At 41.6% G+C, this 15,545-nt stretch overlaps 1 protein-coding gene across 2 annotated transcripts in view; it reads left to right on the top strand.

The window, feature by feature from the left end:
* Positions 1-15,545, top strand: part of LOC136866262 (uncharacterized) — a 445,701-nt gene that overhangs the window by 77,604 nt on the left and 352,552 nt on the right. The window lies entirely within an intron of this gene.

Below are 15,545 nucleotides of genomic sequence, written 5' to 3'. Positions count from 1 at the left end.
TCAACTGCTTGGGGCAAGGATTCACATCCTGACTTATGTTCTGTTACCTGCAATGAAAGAGGCTTCCCGATCAATGCCACAAGAAAAGTGATAGATGCCTTCCCCCACAGCCAGCACAGACCTGTAATAATACAAATTGGTTGCATGGTCCCTGTCATACAATCAACTCCACGTGCTCAACGGAACTTTCGGAAAGCTGACTGGGCGAAGCTTTCAAGGGAACTGGATAAGTGCATTCACTGGGTCCCTCCATTGCATAAGATCTACCATCGGTTCTTCAGTGCAGTAACAACAGCACCTAAAAAGTGTGTACCAAGAGGATATCGAAAAGAACATATCCCAGGATGGTGCGATGAAAGTGAAACGCTGTACCAACTTTTCCAGCAAAGTAGTGACCAAGAGATAGCTACAGAACTTTTGACCAGCTGAGACTTATCTCAAAGGCAGAAATGGACAGATACAGTTGAAAGTATGGACTTTACCCACTCAAGCAGGGAAGCATGGAGCCTGGGAGGAAGATTGGGAGGAAGTGGATCAATAGGCAGAAAACCTGACGAGATTGTTTCCCACATCATTACCACATCAAGAGTGCCTCCCGACAAGAAACATACCAAACATATTAGATGACAGCTTCATGATCTGAAAGAGACGACATCTCCCTTGTCTGAATATGCACATCCCTTCAGAGTTTGACAATGCGATGGGACTGAAGGACCTCAAACCTTTCAAGTCACCTGGTTTTGATTGCATCCATTCAGAATTCCTAATACATTTGGGAGGATGTGCTAAGAAATAGTTGACACAGTTCTTCACTGACATCTTGCTGACTGGTCAACTTCCATTGGAGTTCAAGAAGGCAAAGATAATTTCTATTCGAAACCTGGCAAACCCAGCAACAAGGTAGAAAGCTATCGACCCATCGTCTTTCTTAGCTGCTGCTACAAACTTTTTTAAAGGTTGATATATAACAGAATAAGTAGCACAATCCTAGAGTATAATCCAGTTCAACAGGCAGGCTTCAGATCAGGGCGTAGCTGCTGCGACCAAGTATTGTCTCTTACATCCTTCATAGAGGCAGGATATCAAATGAAGCTGAAAACATCTGTAGCATTTGTTGATCTTACTGCTGCCTTGGACACTGTATGGAGGGGAGGCCTTATCCACAAATTTCTTCGTATCATATCATGCATAACGATGGCTCAATTGGTTAACAATATGTTAAGTGATTGGAAGTTCCAACTAATCACTGGAAGCAAGGAGAGTAAGCTAAACAATGGATTTCCCCAAGGATCAGTTCTCTCACCATTATTGTTCAATTTATATCTCTCTGACATTCTTGACACTTCATCCAGAAAATTGTGCTGATGACTTGGCTCTAGCCATACAAGATCAGGTGATGAAAACGACTTAAGAGATTCTCACCAAAGGCCTGTCTTTACTGGAAAACTACTTCAAAATATGGGGACTTCAACCCAGTGTGAGTAAAACCGAAGTGTCTTGTTTCCATTTAAATAATAGTTTGGCAAACATGAAACTGAATGTTAGTTTCAGAGGCAGAATTCTTCGTCTTAATTGGAACCCAAAATACCTTGGCGTCATTTTGGACCATACACTATCCTTCCAACAGCACCTTCTGAACTTAGCACAGAAGTTGAAGTCTCAAAACAACATCCTCCATAAACTACCTGGGGATTCAGGAACCACCTTGCAATCTTCAGCCTTGTGTTTGGTGTATTCAAGTGTTGAGTATTGTGCACTTGATTGGTTGAACAGTCATCATACAAGGCTTGTTGACACCCAGCTTAACTCATTGCGGACCGTGGACGGCGTAAGACGTTTAAGCTTGCTCCTATGCTGTGGGCCGTGGACGGCGTAAGACGTTTAATGTTCCACGCGAAGCAATGCTGATTATATTTGTCATCTATGCATTCTTACACCTTAGTCAGCGTTACTGGTTGTAGCAGGAACTTGGTTGACCTTTTTGAGATAAACCTGGCGTTGAGTGGGCTCATATTTATCTTAGCTGTTTTAGCGGGAATATCTCAGCACTTCCTCGTGCGTCAAACGGTACTTGAGATTCCAATGCAGTGCGTGTCGTTCTTACCGAGTGGAGTATAATGGCTTATAAAACAAAGTTTATTACGGAAGATTAATTATTAGATATTGTTCACAATGATTATTCTGGTGATGAACTTATTCCTGAAATAGACTCAGATAGTGAAAGTGAGAGTGACGAGGAAATTCCGATTACCGAATCCTATAGGCCTATAAAGGAAAGTGAAGTGCCTGATACATATCACCCTAGTTATTGTCCACCTGTTCCATCGTTTAGAGAGAATTCAGGATATTTTGAGTTAGATGAGTATTTTCATGAATGACGAATTTTATCAGTGTGTGAGCAGAGTCAAGTGATAGGCGCGGCGCCCCGGCCTTTCACGAAGAATTCGTTCATGCAATCGTGGAAACCGATTATTCCAAAATTCTTATATAAAAATGTACTGGACTGAAGACCCTGTTTTTCATACCCCGATATTTTCTAAAACAATGTTCCGAACACGCTTGCTTCATATTCATTCCTTTCTTCACTACAGTGACAGTAATCATTATGCCAAAAGTACAGATAGGCTGTATAAAATTAGACGTATTTTGGAACCTTTGACACCAGATATCACACCCTAAATATTTACTAGAGTTTAGCACAAAGTATCATGTGTCTAACATTTATAGTTCAGGAGTAATGGTAAATTTTATTAAGTAATGCAGGTTAAGACGGCCGGGCATGAAAATGGCTGGTCCAGGCATTCAAGTGTCCCGCTCAGAAGCAGGTACTGAACGTGTTAATATCACAGTGTGCATCATATTTGGCACAATTACATCTACTCCAGTTCATTAGTTTCCACTGCTAACTGGTATAGTGCCACTTGATCTGTGCCGATCTAATGCCCTTATGAAGGTATTCCACAAGATCTCCAGAAATCCTAGTCTACCCTTGCATAGTGACCTGCCACTTTTGAATCTTAATAGACTAAAATTATGCCATGCAGCTCTGCGTGATTCTGCGACATGGATGCAAAGTATTTTAAATCTCTTCATGGGTGGAAAGGTCGATGGGAAGCAGCAACAGATGTTCGCCTGCATACCTTCTTCTCAGGTCCCAGACTTCTATCTGGATACCACCTACCATGCAAGACCTGGACTGCCCTGAATAGAATAAGAACAGGACATGGCCGGTGCAGAGCCACTTTCCTTAAGTGGAAAAAGCTACCTAATTCAGACTGTGACTGCAGAGCTCCACACCATACTATTCATCATATCGTCAGGGAATGCAAGATTCGAGCCTATTGCGGTGATGAAGCTGACTTTCTGCTGGTAACTCCAGATGCTGTACACTGGATTGAAGATTTAGATATTCAATTGTGAAGCACAAATTACTTTGTTTCTCATCTGTAAATATATATATTACTTATATTGTCTGTATAAGCCATGTGCTAAATAATAATACATGCCCTCTTTGGAATGTTTCCTTATACAATCCATGCATCCCTTTTGTTACTGGACTCTACAACTCGAAATGAAGTTACGTGATTCTCAGGAATTGATTCCCAGCAGCATCCATCTTATTATGGGGAGGGTGCTTCCCTCATTTATCCTTCTCCATCCATCCACTTGAAGTGTTCTTTAGAGAACTTCTGATCAGAGAAATCTGTGGCATTCAGTGTGCGAACAAAAAACTCTATGAATTTTCCCCTTGTGCCCATCGATGGAAAATGAATAGTGGTTGGTGAATACATTCCTAGAATTCTCTAAATTTCTTCTTGTCCTTTTCTTTGATTTCTGCTCTACATTATTTTTTATAAACTGCTGCTGGTCATCAGTTATTCCTGAATTCTGAATATAAACATGTTCTGTGATCTTCGTTGAAGAACTCCTTGCATTTATGTTTTCTTTTCCCTGAGCAGGGAACAGGCAACGTTGGATGAGCAGAATGTTCAACAATGCAATGGCCGATGTATGACTCCCCTGTAAGTCTCTTTTGTTTCCTTATATTGTTCTTTCAGTTATACGGATTGCGCCTTTTCTTCAAAGGTACGCTGTCATTCTCAATCTGCTCCAGTCTAGGAACTGGCAGCCCTGGATACAAGAAAAGAGAAAAATTGGTGAACTGTTGGATTATATTTTAGTAGGATGGGAGGCAGGTCTAAGAGAACATGCATTATTAGCTTTGTTGGTCAGCTATTTGTTTTCTTTTCTCCAAGCAAAATATTGAATATGAAGTTTATAATGAATGTATTACAGTTTGACTTCTTTTTCTAGTTCGGAAAAATAAAAACTTCACTGCTATGAATGCCAGAAAAAGAAAATGCTTCTGTGCCTTTAAATATGTATTATTACACATGGCTCACTCTCTCTCTCACACACACATGTGCGCGTGCATGCATGCGTGTGTGCACATACTGAAAGTTGTAAGAAACAGAGCCTCAACTTACCATTATCACTTTCATTATCTGCAGAATCCACTGCATCAGGGATTGAGGGCTGGTAAGCACTTCCAGATTCTTCTGGTTTCACTTCTACTTAAATTCATTTTGCTGAATACTAGACATCAGTGTGAAGTACCAGTAAGGCAGTAAACTCCCGCAATAAAAGAAACAATGCTTCACCCAACCTTTTAGCAATACAGTCACCATCTGCTCAGTAATGAAGAATAGAGGCAAAAGATTGCTTTATGACAAGCATTATTACCATCACATTCATGAATTCATGTTGTGAACCTTCATAATAACCACATAGCAAAATCACTAATTTGAAACATTGGTTATTTTGCCTCTACATTATTAATAAATTTACCAATACCAAAAACATGAATGTAACACATTGGTGGTTTTTCCATTGTATGATTTCAACTGTATGTTACGTAGGTGATGTGATAATTATATATTTCAGGTGTTTATGATGTAGTTCCACATTTGTGACTTTGGCATTAGTATCTACTAACCTTGAGGATTTCCAAGATGCACTTAATTGAAAATCGTAAATTTTTCACCTTTGTGCTTTTGGTATTGGCATGACGATATGTGATGCCACGTTACACCTCTAATTTCAAGGTCCTAGAAAATTTGCTTCTCCCAAACATAACAAGGTCTTCCTCTTGGTCTCTTCCCAGGAATACTGCACAGTCAGAGTATACTCGAGGAGTCCTGTGGGGTCTCTTCTTTTCATGTGACCATACCATTACAAGTTCTTCGGTTCTAGGGTCTTCAGCAAGTTCCTTTCCAATCCAAGCTGCTGTCGGATTTTCACATTCCTTACTTATCCAATTTTGTTTTTTTTGTAGGCTACAAGGGAGGAGCCTCATTTCTGTTGCCTGAAGACAACTCTTTGTTAATCCAGTAATTCTTGTTTCTTCCAGACCATACAGTATGTCGGTATAGGTACCAGATACATTTTGTACAAGTTGATGTTGCACACTAACGGAAATGTTTCATCTCAAAGTATTTGATGTTCATGTTAGAATCTGGAAACTTTCTGTATTCTGTTGCTAATCTCTTCATGTATGGTATTGCTTGAGGACTGAACACTACTTGGAAATTATCTACAATATCCATTTCCTCATCTCCAAGTCTTAGATGAACAGTAGGCGAGTTTCTACTCGTCATTAAGCCAACTGTCTTAGTTTTGCTGATTTTAAGACGTAAGGTGGTAAAATCCTCATGCCAAAGATCTAGTCTAGTTTGTACTTCTGCTTTCGTCTCACCCCATACCATTACATCATCAGAAAAAACCAGGGCATTAGTTTTTGGATACTTTCTTTTAACCCCTTTTAAAGCTTCATCCATTACGATTATGTAGAGGAGTGGTGAAAGACAATTTCATTGCTGGACTCAACTCTTCATTTCAAACAAACCTGACCTTCCATTCTGAACCTGGACACAACTCTTGGTTTCATCATATAATCATTGTACTTGTGCTATGATGTCATGGGGCACTTTCTTATGTCTCAAATATTCCCATATATGCCTGCGTAGTACATAGTCAATGCTGTCTGGGATGTCCAGAAAAACAGTTACGTTTTACCTTTCTCCCATTACTTCTCGTAGTGCGTTCCGGTGGTAGAAATGAGGTCTATAGTTGATGTGTGAGATCTAAATCCATGTTGCTCCTCCTCATGTGTAGCTTCAACATATTTTTTTAATCCTGCTCTCAAGGATGGATTCGTAGATTTTGAGGCCATGTGACAGTAAAGTTACAACTCTGTAGTTGGTACATTTCTTTCAATCACCTTTTTGCAACAATGGGATGATGACTCCCTGCTTCCAGTTGTTCAGTATTAGGATTACATACTCTCGTTAAATTCTGTTCAATACTCTGTACATCCACTGTTGTCCACCTTCTCGTAGTGCTTTGATCATCTCAACACTAAATTCATCTGGTCCAGTTGAGTTCTTGTTTTCCAGTTTAGATACTGCTGTCTCCACTTCCAACCATGTCAGATTATTGGTATATGTAGTGCCAAAATTAAAAGGCTCGTCATCTTAGTGTCATCTCCATCACAGTTCAGTAAAGTTTCAAGGTGCCTTTTGAACTCTTATAATATTTTGGTCTTATTCCTAGTCACCTTACCATTGGAAAGTTCTACAGAAATGATAGTTTCATTTCCAGTTCTTCTATTCTTAACCCTTTGCTCTCGAATATTTTCTTAGTCGTAATGTCTCCCAACTTGTAATTATTTCAGACATTTTTGGCCATACTGAGAGATGTATTATGAAACACTTATTTACATATTTACAACTACTTTGTACAGGTTCAGAAGCAAAAAATATTGCACACAAAGACATAAGAAAGGCACAGGTTTTTTTCCCCACATTTTCATTGGAATTTCTGGAGGGTGTGATACTTTTCGAAGCACAGTCCTAGGTGAAGTCCTGGTTGCTTCTCACAGGTTTTGTGGAAGTGAACCGTTGCTCGCCTCCCTAACGCAACTTTCCTATTTCTGCAAACCTTGCGGTCCTTCTACTGCGACTTCCTTCCATGAACACCATATGGACCGCTTCTGAAGTGGAGTGTTTCTCTGAATATCTTAGTTTATCTGAAGTTTCGCGCATTCGTTAGTCTCATTCATAATGGAGGTTAGTAGTTAGTACGTAAACAATAACTGCCAGTACCTTAATTCTGTAATAGGCCTAATGCCATGCCTTACAAATCCATTACTGACCTAAAAGGGAATTTAGGCTGGCCTACATCATCTGTAGTCCACGATCTCCAAGCAGTATTAGAATTTTGTACATGCCGGTGAAATCCGGGTCGCAGCAACCCATTATCACCTCTCCAAAAATTACACGCATCGCTGTCGTTATTATCACTTAGATCACTTTATCACTTGACTCGGAAAGTTCTTCACTTGCATGGTCACTACCCGTAAATTCAGTCGAAATTGTCACCAATATTTCATCCTCCGACAAGCCGGGCGTCGCCATTTTCCCGTGGTCGCTTTACGTTGAGATATACTACACTAAGGAAACAGAGTAATATTGTTTTTGCATTCTAAAAGAAGTTTGAAATTCGTTCTCACAGTGCCCATAAGATAGCAGCACTCATTGAAAAATAAATAGAAGTTGTAATGTATCCACAGAGTAGTTAAGTGATGCAAAACCGTGTGTCGACCAGAGCTCAGCACTGGGCGGCGGCTGTCGACTTGTTGTCAACAAGTCAAATAAATAATAAAGTTTAATTATTCCACCTATTCAATACAAAAAGAGATGTTGTCAACATGCGAGCGGAAGGAGTTAACAATTCTGAATAACAGTTTCTTATTTTCATCATGTGTTATTCTGGTGCCAGATTTTCCTTACATTTCTGCTTTTCAGCTACAACCAACTGTTTGACCTGTAATTTTTTCTCTCTGTAAACTGACAGTTTCTCCTCTGCTACTTGCTGATCTTGCCATGTTCTTGCTTGATATAGAGCTCTTCTTGCAGTTTCTATCATTGACTGCCTTTTTAATTGCATCATTCCACCTGGCAGTTTCTTTAGGTTTTCTTATTTGTCTCTGTCGTCCTCATACCTTTTCTGCCGTACCTACCACAACCACCTTAGAATGTCCCATTCTTCATCTACCAGTTTCGGTTCTTCTCTCAGCAACAATCTTTGCACACCTCTCAATTCTTCCTTTACACTTGGTTCAGTAAGTCACCTAGTTTTTATTTTTGGGACTCACAGTCTTACAGAGGGCTTTTCTCTGCAATAACTGCAACTAGTGGTCTATGGTCTTCAGCATGGTCTTCACTTGGAATGACCTTGACATCATTCACGTTCTTCCATACATTTTGATCTATAGAATAGACTGTTACTTTTCCCTTTTCAGCATCCCACCTATTTCTTGTGTTTTTTCCTAAACCAAATGTTACTACCAGGTTGTTTCTCACACATAGATCTAGCATATATTCTCCTTCTTCATTTCTATTTCCCATTCTATGAGGGCCCAGTATGTATTCATATTATGTTTGTTGTGAGCCAACTTGTGAATTAAAATAACCTATTACTATTTGATTTTCATACTCGGCGTGTTCTTCCAAATTAGTAAGGAAGTTTGATTTTCCCTCTTTTGAACATCCTACATGTGGGGCATAGATTTGGATCACTGTACTTAATTTCCAGACCAGTAGAGACTATACAGGGTGAAGCAAAATTCGTGCACTCGGGCGTTGCAGCGCGACTCCTCACATGCCAGCAATAAAAAAATGTCTCTCAAAAACTTTCGTCATGCGAGTATATCCGGCAGAAAAAGGACGTTGAAGAATGGCAATCTAACAACACTGTAACCACATGTATGGTAACTACTTCTGTCAGCACATATTAGTCGTGCTGTACAGTTGGTGCAGTGGATAGAGTTTTGGATTAGCATGCAGGAGGTCGAGGGGTCGATCCTGGGTTGAGGTGTATGTTTTTTGTTTGGTAAACTTAGTCCAGGTGGTATGGTATCTGGCATCTTAATCGCCAACAGCGATTGCAGCGGGTCCTCTAGAAACCATTTGCACTTGCATACTACGATCCTAGAAATGGACGAACAATCGTTTTCTTTGGTCAGCTTTGAAAGACGCCCTTTCCACATTGTGGGCATGAATTTATTCGCACCACTTCATCTACTAGACGTGAAACCTGTTTTCTTTGTACCCTCCTCCAGTGGTCCCATAGATTAGTACCAACTATTATTCTTGCCTCGTTCAGGTCCATTTGTTAGAACCTTACATTACCAGTAGGCCTAGCAACGTGCATTGCGAATAATGTCCAAACTCTGTTACAATTTGTATGTGTTATCACCATGGTCCCTCTAATTATGCCTTTCAACATTGCGTGTGGTAACCACATGCTGTTTAGTACGTATCTCAGTGCATTATTATTATTATTATTATTATTATTATTATTATTATTATTATTATTATATTGATGGGATTGTGGAAACATCATGTCTATTACTGTTAGGGAAACGGTGTAATTCAAAACCGACAGTTTCATAGGTAGCGGTGTCGGGATGAATCATGCAGAACAATATCTGCCAGAGGGGTAATGCGCGTTAGGTGGAACAGCGCGCAGGACTGACGGCGTGTTTATTACGTAGTGTATGCGCTGTCCACCAGACAGGGACTAGTGGCAAGCAGAGTAACGGGCCCGTGACAGATTTCAATGTACATGCGTACACATATCAAATGTCCTCCTTGTAAACTTCTAAACCAGTGCGGCACACGTATGGCATACACAAACAATGAATATGTTGGTGTTGCCGCTCATGAATATGCTGCTAGATATCCTCGTTGACGCCATCCAGATAAAAATGTGTTCCGTCGTCTGGAGCTGCACGTTCGGGAGTTGGGTTCTCTCCTTCCACCATTGCGTGACAGAGGTCGCCCACAGACTCGCCGTTCTCCAGCTACTGAGGATGCTATTCTGGAGGTCATACACCAAGAACCTCAGTGAAGTACATATAGCGTAGCAAGGCAGCTGCGTGTCTTGCAACTCACGGTCATTAACATGCTGCACGAACATGGGCTGCACCCCTATCATTATTCTTTCACGCAACACCTGCATCCTGCAGATCGCCATTGGTGGATGCAATTCTTTGAATGGTTCCAACAACAACAGGAAGCCAACGATGACTCCGTGAACACCGTACTATGGTCGGATGAAACAGCATTCACTCGTGAGGGTGTTTTCAATATGCACAATGGCCACCATTGGTGTGGGGTTAACCCGCATGTCACCCGCGACCGTGGATATGAAGTTCGCATTGGTATCAACCTCTTGGTCGAAATATTGGGCGACAGGTGTTTGGGCCCCTACACGTTGCCTCACTGGTTGACTGCACGAAGGTATCATGCATTCCTCTCAAACTGTCTGCCTGATGAACTGGAAGATGTTCCACTACATGTTCGGCAAAGATATGGTTCCAACATGATGGTGCACCGCCACACTCTGGAATTAATGTGCGACAGTACGGTATTTGGACAGAACATTTCCAGGGAAATGGCTTGGGTGTGGAGGTCCAGTTGTATGGCCACCATGTTCACCGGACCTAATTCCCCTGGATTTTTTCCTGTGAGGACACCTGAAGGAGCACGTGTACTATACCCCGCCGATAAATGTGGAAGAATTGGTAGCGCGTGTTCATATTGCTCTTGTTACTGTGGATGCAGCTATGCTGCGAAGGGTCCAGAACTGTATGATCCGGCAGGTTGCGCAGTGTTTGGATGTGCAGGGAGATCGCTTTGAGCATCTGTTGTTCTGAGGACAACGTATTCTGTTGTGAAGGTCATGCGGTCATTAATCTGGACAGTACTATTGCTAATGTGCTACATCTGAGCGCTCATAAAAATGACGTGTAGTATGTAAATGACAAGTAGATGTGTTATTGTACTGTGCTATCATCTTTAGCATCTGGAAAGTAATATTGTTTGTGTAGATATTCTGTCCCATGACAGGTCATTTGTTTCAACTGTCTATTTCTTATTTGTCTAACCACGTATTTGTTGTGTTCAGCGTTACAAAATGTTGTAAATGTAGGATATATGTGACCTAAGATACGGTGTCTTACTGTGTTACAGTATGTAATGTCCGATAGAAATTGGCAAATAAAAAAATGCGCCTCAACCTAGGATCAAATTCTCAACCTCCTGCATTCTAACCCAACTGTACAGCACGACTAATATGTGCTGCAGAGGTAGTTACCATACATGTGGTTACAGTGTTGTTAGATTGCCACTCTTCAACGTCCTTTTTCTGCCAGATATACTCGCAAGACAAAAGTTTGTGAGAGGCGTTCTTTTTATTGCTGGCATGTGAGGAGTCGCGCTGCGACGCCCGAGTGCGCAAATTTTGCTTCACCCTGTATATAGTCCAATCTGATATTTATTTTCCTGGTTTTCTTCCAGTTTGTTTCATTCAGCCCCATGATCAGAAGGTTCCTCCTCTCTGAGGTCAACCAGCTTTTCAGTTTTGTTTGTCAGTGTCAGGATATTTAATGCTTCCACTCTGATAATTTGTCTTTGTCTTTGATTTGGGTAGCTAGTGTGACATCTGGTTGTAAGTAGTCATTCGACCGAGCTCAATAGCTGCAGTCAGTATCCAGTATTCGGGAGTTAGTAGGTTCGAACCCCACTGTTGGCAGCCCTGAAAATGGTTTTCAGTGGTTTCCCATTTTCACACCAGGCAAATGCTGGGGCTGTACCTTAATTAAGGCCACGGCTGCTTCCTTCCCACTCCTAGCCCTTTCCTATCCCATCGTCGCCGTAAGACCTATCTGTGTCGGAGCGACGTAAAACTAGCAAAAAAAAAAAAGTAAGTAGTCATTCACACCAAACTGATGTTGCTGTCTCGAATTCCTACATCCATGGCTCGTATTATTCATGATAGCAACTTCTTCAGTAATCCGTCTGTTGACCTGCTGAGGCTAATACAGAGGGAGATTTTCTCCCTTAAGCTGTTTGTGTCCAGTCTCCTCAACCTACAAGGCAGCAGGTTGTACTCATATTAATCCCCGAATATAGAGCTGCCTTTCCCGCTATCTCCACCATACCGAAGTCCACCTTCTCCGCTGTAAACGTCGTTGAGGTCTTCATTCGTAACTCTGAGCTGGGACGCTTACCAGATGCTACACACTGGGTCAGTGTGCTGTGGGACTCGCATAGGCAGGGGCCCACTCTCTGGGTAGAACTGCCTCTGAAAAGGGTTTCTACTTGCTGGTTTGTTTTCCACTTCTTCCCGTCCTGCCGAAAATTGTTTGTGCCATTCTACACCTGGGTCTTTGAAAGAGTTGCATCCCCAAACTGTGCATGGAACGTTCTCAAAATTTCCGAAGCTTTGGTGCCTTCTTTCGTCAAAAACTATTTATGACGTGCTGCGCAACGGACGTGTGTACCTCTTGCTCGCTCATGGCGTACTGAATCGAGCGGTTGCTCTGCGGTGTGTGGTGCATCATGACCACTACTCCAGACATCCCCACCAACATCCTCTCAAAGCCCCACCCATTTCTGTTCGCTACCTGAGCCGCTAATTTTAAATTCTGGTTTATATTTGATGCACCTAGTATTTAAAATAAAGCAAGGTCAGTATTATATTGTATGTATGTTGGGTATTCAGCCCGAAGGCTGGTTTGATCCTCTGCAGCTCTGCTAACAGCTGTCATAAATAGCCTAGGCGTCACTGAAGAGGCGTACTAGGGAAATGAGGAGTGAGGTAGTTTCCCATTGCTTTCCTTGCCGAGTCAGCAGTTGCTGTTACATATCAGTCTGCCAAGCCCACTGAAATGCATGCACCAACCGACCCTATGAGCGATAGTTTCACACCATTCATAACAGGGACTGGCTGCATATGTAACGGTATTACTAGCATCACTCATACCTCAGTCACTTTCATATTGTCAAAGCCAAGGATGAGACTGAGACAGGTCAATGAAAGTAACAAATTTGATATAGCCCATACCAGAAGACATAGTGCATTGTAAACACTACATCTTGCCTGCAAAGGCATCAATATTATATTATGCGATAGAAATTATTGATAAACACCCAAATCATTTTATGTATTGAGTAGATCATTGCTATCCTCCATAGTTAACTCAACATCCTTCTCCTTGACTCTGGAGGCCCTGGAATAAACTACATTTCCAGCAGGGTCTTTCTATCTTCAGTCTAGTTACTACAGAGTGACAACTGCCATTAACATTTTTTATTGTCATTGCACTGAAGACGATCCTGGTTGCAGGTTTGATACGTGTTAGCATACAGTAATTATACAAATGACCTAACATCCTTAAAATAATAGTGACAAATCTTTGAACATTAAAGAAGCTATAGAAATTCACATAGCAAAATAGACCAACCAAACGATCGCACACATTTAGAAAATTTCCCCCTCTTCGCGCTACTTAATTAGTTTTTGGAGCAACATTTCTGTATGCATTATTGCTTAATGAATCCTGCAGGAGCCTATTCTGATGCTAAATGCCTGGAGTGTGGGTTAGGATATTCTTATCTGTACTAAATTCTCTGAATTTAGCTAGCATTTTCACCACTTGAGACATTTTAGTAGGTTATTGTTTTTTCACTAAAAATGTGATACAAGATGCTCCTTAATTTAGTTCTGCACTTTTATTTTGTCAAAATCATCATGCCTTTACTCCATAATACAGAGACATAAGATGACAAAGCAGGACTTCTCCTCCCCTATCCACTGAACAGAGTTATTACCTGCAGCATTCCCTCATCTTCCCCCGCCCACTTCATAGCCCACCAAACCAACCTCAGCAATCAGACATATTTATGAAACTCTCCTATCTTCACCCGCTACTTATTTCATTTTCGTACACCATTTCACACTTTTTGCATTAGCATTTGCTGAGTCCCACAGGAGTCTGCTCTGATGCTAAACGTCTAGAATGTGGTACCAAGCGAGTGGCCATGTGGTTTGGGGCACTTAGCTGTCTGCTTGCATTCGGGAGATAGAGGGTTTGAATCCCACTGTCGGCAGCCCTGAAGGTGGTAAATGAAATGAAGTGGCGTATGGCTTTTAATGCCGGGAGTGTCCGAGGACAAGTTCGGCTCGCCAGGTGCAGGTCTTTTGAATTAACTCCCGTAGGCGACCTGCGTGTCGTGATGAGGATGAAATTATGATGATGAAGACGACACATACACCCAGCCCCCGTGCCAGCGAAATTAACCAATTATGATTAAAATTTCCGACCCTGCCGGGAATTGAACCCGGGACCCCTGTGACCAAAGGCCAGCACGCTAATCATTTAGCCATGGAGCCGGACTCTGAAGGTGGTTTTTCCATGGTTTCCCATTTCACACCAGGCTGCACCTTAATTAAGGCCACAGTTACTTCCTTCCTTCCTTCCTTCCTTCCTTCCTTCCTTCCTTCCTTCCTTCCCTCCCCTAACCCTTTTCTATCCTCACATTAATTAGAAATTAAAATGTTGACAATATATAGTGCAAATACAACCAAATTACCACATTAAAAATATTATGTACATATTAATTATTTTACAAAAGTGGCAAAACATTTCTCAGTCTATAATTAATGAATTTAAAGTCCACTAGTCAAATTTTGTTATGTGACATCGCTATTGGTATTAATCTAAAATAAACAGTCCTAAAAAGTAAACACTGTACATGTACATTAAAATATGGACCTGAGCTAAATGAACTGGATTAAAGCCACTATATATATTTAATAATAAAGCCAAGCTTTCAGCCAAATTGCATTGGCCTTCATCTGGGCATGTGAAGTTTTGCCTCCGACAGTGAGCAAAGAAATTCTCCGCAGGAACGTGGAAGTCATGCCTGTACTATCCAAGGCCTACCCCACTAACTGGACTCAAGGATCGTGGTGCTGTGCTGTGGTGGTTGGGAGGGAAGTTACTGATTCACCACCCTCTGTCAACAGTTTTGAGTGCTTCCCGCTGTGCCATGGTGGTGTTATGCATGTATTTCTGCAGTACAAGTCTCCATGTATTTGATAACTTGAAGCCGTCTTCCCTGTTGATGTTATTTGGGCACAACTCTTTCACCCTGGTGCTAACAAGCCTTTTTGTCATGCCAACATATGAACAACCACAACCACATGGTGTTGGCATGACAAAAAGGCTTGTTAGCATCTGGGTGATAGACCACATCAGGTCTGTAAAGAATGTCGCTTTTTCATCCTCTACGGAGAACGCTATAAGCCAGTCTGCCATAGCAGAACATTTCTACAGTACAGACCATGAAATCCTCTTTGACCAGGCGAAAGTCATCACGCCTATAAAAGGCTTCTATGCTCGTCTTGTGAGGGAAGCCAGAGAGATAGAGCTGTGCCCAAATAACATCAACAGGGAAGACGGCTTCAAATCAAATACATGGAGACCTGTAGTGCAGAAATACATGCATAACACCACCATGGCACAGCGGGAAGCACTCAAACCGTCGACAGCGGGCAGTGAATCAGTAACTTCCCTCCCAACCACCATAGCACAGCGCCACAATCCTTGAGTCCAGTTAGTGGGGTAGGCCGTG

The sequence above is a fragment of the Anabrus simplex genome, chromosome 3 (genome assembly GCF_040414725.1).
Source record: "Anabrus simplex isolate iqAnaSimp1 chromosome 3, ASM4041472v1, whole genome shotgun sequence".
Classification (NCBI taxonomy): domain Eukaryota; kingdom Metazoa; phylum Arthropoda; class Insecta; order Orthoptera; family Tettigoniidae; genus Anabrus; species Anabrus simplex.
This window is presented reverse-complemented; position numbering and strand designations above follow the sequence as displayed.